At 47.4% G+C, this 8,327-nt stretch overlaps 1 pseudogene; it reads right to left on the bottom strand.

The window, feature by feature from the left end:
- Window positions 1-5,168: 5,168 nt before the first annotated feature.
- LOC117090939 lies at window positions 5,169-6,327 on the bottom strand (annotated as a pseudogene).
- Window positions 6,328-8,327: the final 2,000 nt, after the last annotated feature.

Raw genomic sequence — 8,327 nt, 5'->3', positions numbered from 1 at the left:
CTTGTATCAAAAACATATTGGCTTACACTTTGAATGTGCAATTCCACTTCTAGAAATTAAAGAATGTGTGCCCAGAGTTACCAATAAAATGTTCATTACAATGTTGCATAAAATCGCAAAATGATTGGAAATGGCAAAGATGTACAACAACAAGGCAGAGATCAAATCAGTTCTAGTGCATACATATATTGGAATGCTATGTCGTTATTCAAATGATACGGCAGATGTAGGATTATGAGTTGGAAAAGTATTCATGACTTATTATTGTATTAGTTTTCTGTTGTTGTGTAACAAATAACCACTACTTTAGCCACTTAAAACAACGCCCATTGATGAGTTCACAGGCTTCAGGAGGCTGGAGTCTAGGCACTGGCGTGGCTGGCCTCTCTGTCCAGGGTCTCACAAAGCTGAAATTAAAGTGCTGGCCAGGCTGAGATCTCATCGGGAGGTCAGGGCTCTCTTTCATGTGGTTGTGGCAGAAGGTAGTTCCTGAAGGAGATGGGTTGAAGGGCTGTTTCCTTGCTGCCTGACAGCTGGGGGCTGCTCTCAGTTCCTGGAGCTGGCCTGCCTCCGTCATCACGCTGTCCTCTTCATCTTCGGAGGAGCAGTAGAGGATCTCCCTGACGTCAAGTCCCTCTCACCCTTTGAATCTTTCTGACCTGAGGAAATGCTCAGTCCTTTCAAGGAGACAATTATTAAGTGAGGCTTATCCTGCAATAATCTTCCTATTTTAAGATCAATTAATTTTAGGATTCAAGTCTCATCTGTAAATTCTCTCCGTGCCAGCCCCTGGATTGATGTGTGATGGAATCGGGAGGAGGTGTGTTGGACACCATTGTTGGGAACTCTAGGGGGCCCTGTTAGAATTTTGCCTACCACAATTATTAAGTAATAAAGAGCATAATACCAAAAATGTAGAGTGTTTCTATTTCTTGTAGCAAAAATGACAAACACAAACAAAACAAGAACCAACAAGAATACTGTCCATACAGCAGAGCCGAAGAAACACTGTAGCGTTTCCACTGCCTGTATTACCTACTGTGTCCATACAGCAGAGCTGAAGAAACACTGTAGCTTTTCCACTGCCTGTGTTACCTACTGTGTCCATAGAGCAGAGCCAAAGAAACACTGTAGCGTTTCCACTGCCTGTATTACCTACTGTGTCTATACAGCAGAGCTGAAGAAACACTGTAGCATTTCCACTGCCTGTATTACCTACTGTGTCTATACAGCAGAGCTGAAGAAGCACTGTAGCAGTGCGTTTCCACTGCTTGTATTACCTCTGGGAGGCATGGCACCTTCCTGTGTCTCCAGCTCTTCATCTGTGAAATGGTGAGAAGAGCTGTGAAATGGTGAGAACCGTCCCTGAAGTTTAGGATTTGGGAGGATTCATTGAAGGACACTGAACAGTGCTTAGAAAAATGTTAGGCTCCTGGTGCACACCCAGTAAAGTGGGCTATTACGATGATTGTATGTCAAGTCAGGAAAAACTTGATGCCAAAATATTAATAGTAGTTATCTCCAGGAAACAAAATTTGGTGGGTTTTTTTGTTTTTTGTTTTGTTTGTTTTGATGGAGTTTTGCTCTTGTTGCCCAGGCTGGAGTGCAATGGCATTATCTCAGCTTGCTGCAACCTCCGCCTCCTGGGTTCAAGCGATTCTCCTGCCTCAGCTTCCCGAGTAGCTGGGATTACAGGCGTGCACCACCACATCGAGGTATAATTTTGTATTTTTAGTAGAGACAGGGTTTTCTCATGTTGTTCAGGCTGGTCTCAAACTCCTAACCTCAGGTGATCTTCCCACCTCAGCCTCCCAAATTGCTGGGATTACACACGAGCCACTGCGTGTGATTTTTATAATTGTTTTTTGCTTATTTGAATTTCTTAAACATATCTTATTTTTTAATAAAAAATAAGTTAAAATGTTAAAACAATAAATACGGGTCTCTGCCCACAACAGGTTGCTACTGGAAGCTGTTCAAATGGAGCCCATCATCCCTTGAGTAAACCTCTCATCCTTATGACTGTGCCTTGCATTGTTGAGCTCACTGTCTCCTTTGCAGGGACGACCATCTTCGGGATGAGTGGCTTTGTGCTGAAAAGTTAAGAATTGGGTCTGCACTGTCATCAGAACAGCAGTGGGAATTGAAACCCCGATTTCTTGCCAAAAGCTCAGATGGAAGAAATCACTTGTTTCTGGTTGGTTGACATCGTCATGTTCATTAAACAACCCTCGCAGGAACTAGATACTTCTAGAATAACATTGTCTTTTTCTTTTCTTTTTTTTTTTTTTTTTTTGCAGCCGGTCACTTTCAAATGCTGTTAATAAAAGTCAGGAAAAGGAAGCATAAGTAGGGCAATAAACCACAATTCCACATGCACCTGCTTTATTCAAATGCAGATTTCTCTTTCCTCCCTCTCTTCTTCATCCTCTCTGTCTCTCTCTATCTTTCTCTCCATCTCTCACCCCTGCTGTCTTTTCCCGTCTCTGTCCTTGTCTGTCTCCTGTATCTCTCTCCCCTCTCTCTTCTTACCCCTCTCTGTCTCTTGTCCCTGTCTCTGTCTCTCTGTATCTCTCTGTATCTCTCTCTCTCTCTCACACACACACACACACACACACACACACACACACACACAGCATTCGTAGCTTGCTGTACCATGGGGGAGAAATGATGGTACAAAAACTAAAAACTCTGATAGAAGCAAAGAAGCAGAGTGTCTTTCTCATTAATGCTCTAAAGGAAAAAAGGAGAGAAGTTGTGTTGATTTTTCTCACAGAGCCACTTCTGAAGTCAGTATGCCCACCAGGCTTTCTCTTGAAAATGCTATCATTTTTATACAGGGTAGATAATAAAGTTTTGTTTTCCCTGGCGCTAGGAACTAGAAAAATAGTCTGAGCAAACACTGTGATCAAAGAAAAAAACAGATTTTGCTTTGCATGTATTGTAAGACTCTTATGTTAGAATCATCTGGAGAAATCTTATGAGAGATGTCTACAACTTTTTCTGTTCTACTGCTCTCCTCCTCAGTAATTATTTCTACATTATCCCATAATAACACATTGCCTTTGTACCCTTTTATGTTACCTACTTGAGAGAATCATAAAAGACTCCATCAAAAGAACTAATTAACTATGATACTGTTTATAGTTTTTTCTCGTTTTACAAATGGGTAAACTGAAGCCATGAGTGTGTAAAGTAATGGGTTCCAAAAGAGATGTCAGAATATCTTACCTCGTGGAACAGGTGTATTCCAGAACAACCAGATATATGTGAATTTCAGCTCAGCAAATCCCCTTGTAACACTGACTCCCATTAAAACATCAGAAATGGGCCAGGCGCAGTGACACACACCTGTAATCCCAGCACTTTGAGAGGCTGAGGCAGGTGGATCACTTGAGGACAGGACTTCGAGACCAGCCTGGCCAACATGGTAAAACCCCATCTCTACTAAAAATACAAAAAATTAGCTGTGCATGGTGGCATGTGCCTGTGATCCCAGCTACTTGGGAGGCTGAGGCAGGAGAATCGCTTGAACCCAGGAGGGGGAGGTTGTAGACAGCTGAGATCGAGCCATTGCACTCCAACCTGCGTGAGAAAGCGAGACACCATCTGAAAAAAGTCAGAAATACATTCTTATAGGAATAAAATCTTGTAACAGTGCACATTTAAAGATTTGATGAAACTCAACAAACATTGATTGACTGCCTTTACCCAGGCATGTCACTGTCCCAGGCAAGCAGAGATTATAGGTGCAAATGACTTGGCTGTCCAGGAGGTTACTATCCAGTTGAGGGGAAGGGCTGACTGCTCCATGGTTATAATGCACAATGGGATCAGGACAGGAGACAGAACCAAAAAGCCTCAGGGTTAGGGAAGATGGAGAATAGTCCCAGATGAGGCGATTGGGGGGCCTTCATCAGTGCAGTCATCTGCCCAGGCGCGGTGGTTCATGCCTATAATCCCAGCACTTTGGGAGGCCAAGGTGGGTGGATCACAAAGTCAGGAGTTTAAGACCAGCATGACCAAGATGGTGAAACCCCATCTCTACTAAAAATACAAAAATTAGCCGGGCATGGTGGTGCGCACCTGTGGTCCCAGCTACTTGGGAGGCTGAGGCAGAAGAATTGCTTGAACCCAGGAGGCGCAGGTTGCAGTGAGCCAAGATTGTACCACTGTACTCCAGCCTGGGTGACCGAACCAGACTTCATCTCAAAAAGCAAACAAACAACCAAACAAACAACAACAACAACAAAAAATGCAGTCATCTTTGAAGAGGGATTTTGTGGTGGTCCGAAGGGTGGCCCCACGAAAGAAATGTCCGTGTCGTAATCCCCAGAACCTGTAAATCGGATGTGCTCAGTCCACGTGTGCTGCTATAACAAAATACCGTAGACTGGGTGATTTTCTGACAACGGGAATGTATTTCTCACAGTTCTATAGGCTGGGAAGTTCAAGATCAAGGCACCAGCAGCTGTGGGGGCAGGTGAGGCTGCTCTCTGCTTCCACAATGGCGCCTTACTGCAGCATCTTCCAGAGGGAATGAACGCTGGGTCCTCCATAGCGGAGGAGGTAGAAGGGATGAACTCACCCCTGAAGACCTTTGATAAGACACTAATCACGTCCATGAGGGCAGAGCCCTTATAGCCTAATCACCTCCTAAAGGCCCCACCTCTTAATGCTGTTGCATTGAGGATTCAGTTTCAGCATCAATTTTAGAGACGACACCATCATTCAAACCACAACAGTGACATTATGAGAAAAAATAATTGTTGTTGTAACTAAAATAAGGATCTAAGATGAGGAAATCATCCTAGATTGTCCAGCATGCCCTAAATCAAATGATAAGTGCCTTCCTAAACTTACAGGAGGCTGGGCATGGTGGCTCATGCCTGTAATCCCAGCACTTTGAGAGGCTGAGGCAAGCAGATCATCTAAGGTTAGGAGTTTGAGACCAGCCTGGCCAACATGGTGAAACCTCATCTCTACTAAAAAGACAAAAATTAGCCAGGTGTGGTGGCACACACTGATAGTCCCAGCTACTTGGGGGGCTGAGGCATGAGAATTGCTTGAACCCTGGAGGCAGAGGTTGCAGTGAGCCGAGATCCCACCACAGCATTCCAGCCTGGGTGACAGAGTGAGGGTCCATCTCAAAAAAAAAAAAAAAAAAAAGACAAACTTACAGGAGGGGATGCCCCAGCAGAGGAGGAGGCCATGTGACCCCAAAGGCAGAGACTGCAGTGATGGGGCCACAAGTCAGGAAACACCAACAGGCTGGGCCCCATGACTCGGCCTGTAACCGCAGCACTTTGTGAGGTCAAAGCAGGAGGATTGCTTGAGGCCAGGAGTTTGAGCCCAGCCTGGGCTACGTAGGGAGACCCTGTCTCTAATTACATGAAAAAAAAAAAAGATGAATAAAAGAAAAAAGAAACACCAGCCACTGGAAGCTGAAAGATGCAACTAACAGGTTCCCCACTAGAGGCTCCAGAGGAAAGGTCCCTCTGTGACAGCGTGAGCCCAGACGTCTGTCCTCCAGAGCCAGAGGAAGGGCCACTCTGTGACACCGTGAGCCCAGACGTCTGTCCTCCAGAGCCAGAGGAAAGGGTCCCTCTGCTGACAGCGTGAGCCCAGACGTCTGTACTCCAGAGCCAGAGGAAAGGGTCCCTCTGTGACAGCGTAAGCCCAGACGTCTGTCCTCCAGAGCTTCCAGAGGAAAGGGTCCCTCTGTGACAGCGTGAGCCCAGACGTCTGTCCTCCAGAGCTTCCAGAGGAAAGGGTCCCTCTGTGACAGCGTGAGCCCAGACGTCTGTCCTCCAGAGACAGAGGAAAGGGTCCCTCTGCTGACAGCGTGATCCCAGATGTCTGTCTTCCAGAGCCAGAGGAAAGGGTCCCTCTGCTGACAGCGTGATCCCAGTCGTCTGTCCTCCAGAGCCAGAGGAAGGGCCACTCTGTGACACCGTGAGCCCAGACGTCTGTCCTCCAGAGCCAGAGGAAAGGGTCCCTCTGCTGACAGCGTGATCCCAGACGTCTGTCTTCCAGAGCCAGAGGAAAGGGTCCCTCTGCTGACAGCGTGATCCCAGACGTCTGTCCTCCAGAGCCAGAGGAAGGGCCACTCTGTGACACCGTGAGCCCAGACGTCTGTCCTCCAGAGCTTCCAGAGGAAAGGCTTAGGCCATGGAGGAGTTCGTGGTTCTTTGTTATGCAGCCCCAGGAAGCCTTGAGTGAGGGAAAGTCCAGTCTGGAGGAGAAGGAGGCCATGCCCAGCAGTAGAGAACTACTTCCATTTTAGAAAACAAAATAGTGGCCGGGTGCAGTGGCTCACGACTGTAATCCCAGCACTTTGGAAGGTCGAGGTGGGCGGATCACGAGGTCAGGAGATCGAGACCATCCTGGCTAACACAGTGAAACCCCGTCTCTACTAAAAATACAAAAAATTAGCTGGGCATGGTGGCGGGCGCCTGTAGTCCCAGCTACTCAGGAGACTGAGGCAGGAGAATGGCGTAAACCTGGGAGGCAGAGGTTGCAGTGAGCCGAGATAGCACCACTGTACTCCAGCCTAGGCGACAGAGCAAGACTCTGTCTCAAAAAAAAAAAAAAGAAAACAAAACAAAAAAGTGTTCACTGTATTTGTTCTTCAATCATGAGGAATTAACCATGAGGAATTAACCAGATATAAAATCACCTATTGTGGTGAATTTTATATGTCAGCTTGACTGGGAGCATGGGGTGCTATATTAGACCATTCTCACACTGCTATAGAGAAATACCCAAGGCCAGGCATGGTGGCTCACACCTGTCATCCCAGCACTTTGGGAGACTGAGGTGGGTAGATCACCTGGGGTCAGGAGTTTGAGACCAGCCTGGCCAACATGGTGAAACCCCGTCTCTACTAAAAATACTAAAATTAGCTGGATGCATGCCTGTAATCCCAGCTACTCGGGAGGCTGAGACAGGAGAATCGCTTGTACCTGGGAGGCGGAGGCTGCGGTGATCCGAGATCACACCACTGCATTTCAGACTATGTGATGACAAAATGAGACCTCGTCTCAGCAACAACAACAACAACAAACAGAAATACCTGAAAGCTGTGTGCCGTGGCTCACGCCTGTAATCTCAGCACTTTGGGGAGGCTGAGGCGGGCAATCACCTGAGGTCAGGAGTTCGAGACCAGCCTGGCCAACACAGTGAAATCTGATCTCTACTAAAAATACAAAAATTAGCCAGTGGCACGTGCCTGTAATTCCAACTACTCAGGAGGCTGAGGCAGGAGAATCGCTTGAACCCAAGAGGTGGAGGTTGCAGTGAGCTGAGATCGCACAACTGCATTCCAGCCTGGGCATCGGAGTGAGACCCTGTCTCAAAAAAAAAAAAGAAAAAGAAAAAGAAATACACAAGACTGGGTAGTTTTAAAGAAAAGAGGTTGAATTGGCTTGCAATTCTGCAGGCTGTACAGGAAGCACCATGGCTTCTGCTTCTGGGGAGGCCTCAGGAAGCTTCCAATCATGGCAGAAGGCAGATGGGGAGTGAGGCGTCTCACATGGCCAGAGCAGGAGCAAGAGAGCATGGAGAGGTGTTGCACACTGTAAACTTCCAGAGCTGGCGGGAACTCACTCACTCTCATGAAGACAGAACCAAGGGGAGGGCACTAAGCCATTCATGAGAAATCCACCCCCATGATCCAGCCACCTCCCACCAGGCCCCACCTCCAACACTGGGGACTACAATTCCACATGAGATTTGGGCGAGGACACAGATCCAAGCCCATATCGGGTGCCCCCATTGGACATAGTTTCAAGGTGGACCTGGGCGGGTGTTTCCAGATGAGATTGGCATCTGTGAACTCAGCTGAGCAAGTGCCCTCCCCAGTGTGGGTGGGCTTCATCCAATCTGTTGAAGGCCTAAGTAGAGGAAAAAAGGTCGGGCGCAGTGGCTTACGCCTGTAATCCCAGCACTTGGGAGGCGAGGCGGGCATGCGGATCACTTGAGGTCAGGAGTTCGAGACTACCCCAGCCAAAATAGCAAAGCCCCATCTCTACTAAAAATACAAAAATTATCCGGGTATAGTGGCATTTGCCTGTTATCCCAGCTACTCAGGAGGCTGAGGCAGGAGAATTGCTTGAACCCAGGAGGCGGAGTTTGCAGTGAGCTGGGATCCCACCACTGCACTCCAGCCTGGGTGACAGAGTAAGACCCTGTCTCAAGAAAAAAAGGAGGAGCAGAGAGGAATTTGCGCCGCACCCCCATGCCCCTGTTTTCCTCACTGCCTCACTGCTTGAGCTGGCACATTTCATGTCATCCTCTCAGCCTCCACCCCCACCATTCCCCCCCAC

The sequence above is a fragment of the Trachypithecus francoisi genome, unplaced genomic scaffold (assembly GCF_009764315.1).
Source record: "Trachypithecus francoisi isolate TF-2019V2 unplaced genomic scaffold, Tfra_2.0 Lachesis_group11, whole genome shotgun sequence".
NCBI lineage: Eukaryota > Metazoa > Chordata > Mammalia > Primates > Cercopithecidae > Trachypithecus > Trachypithecus francoisi.
Note: the sequence above shows the minus strand (reverse complement) of the source record. Positions and strands in the feature narration are given on the sequence as shown.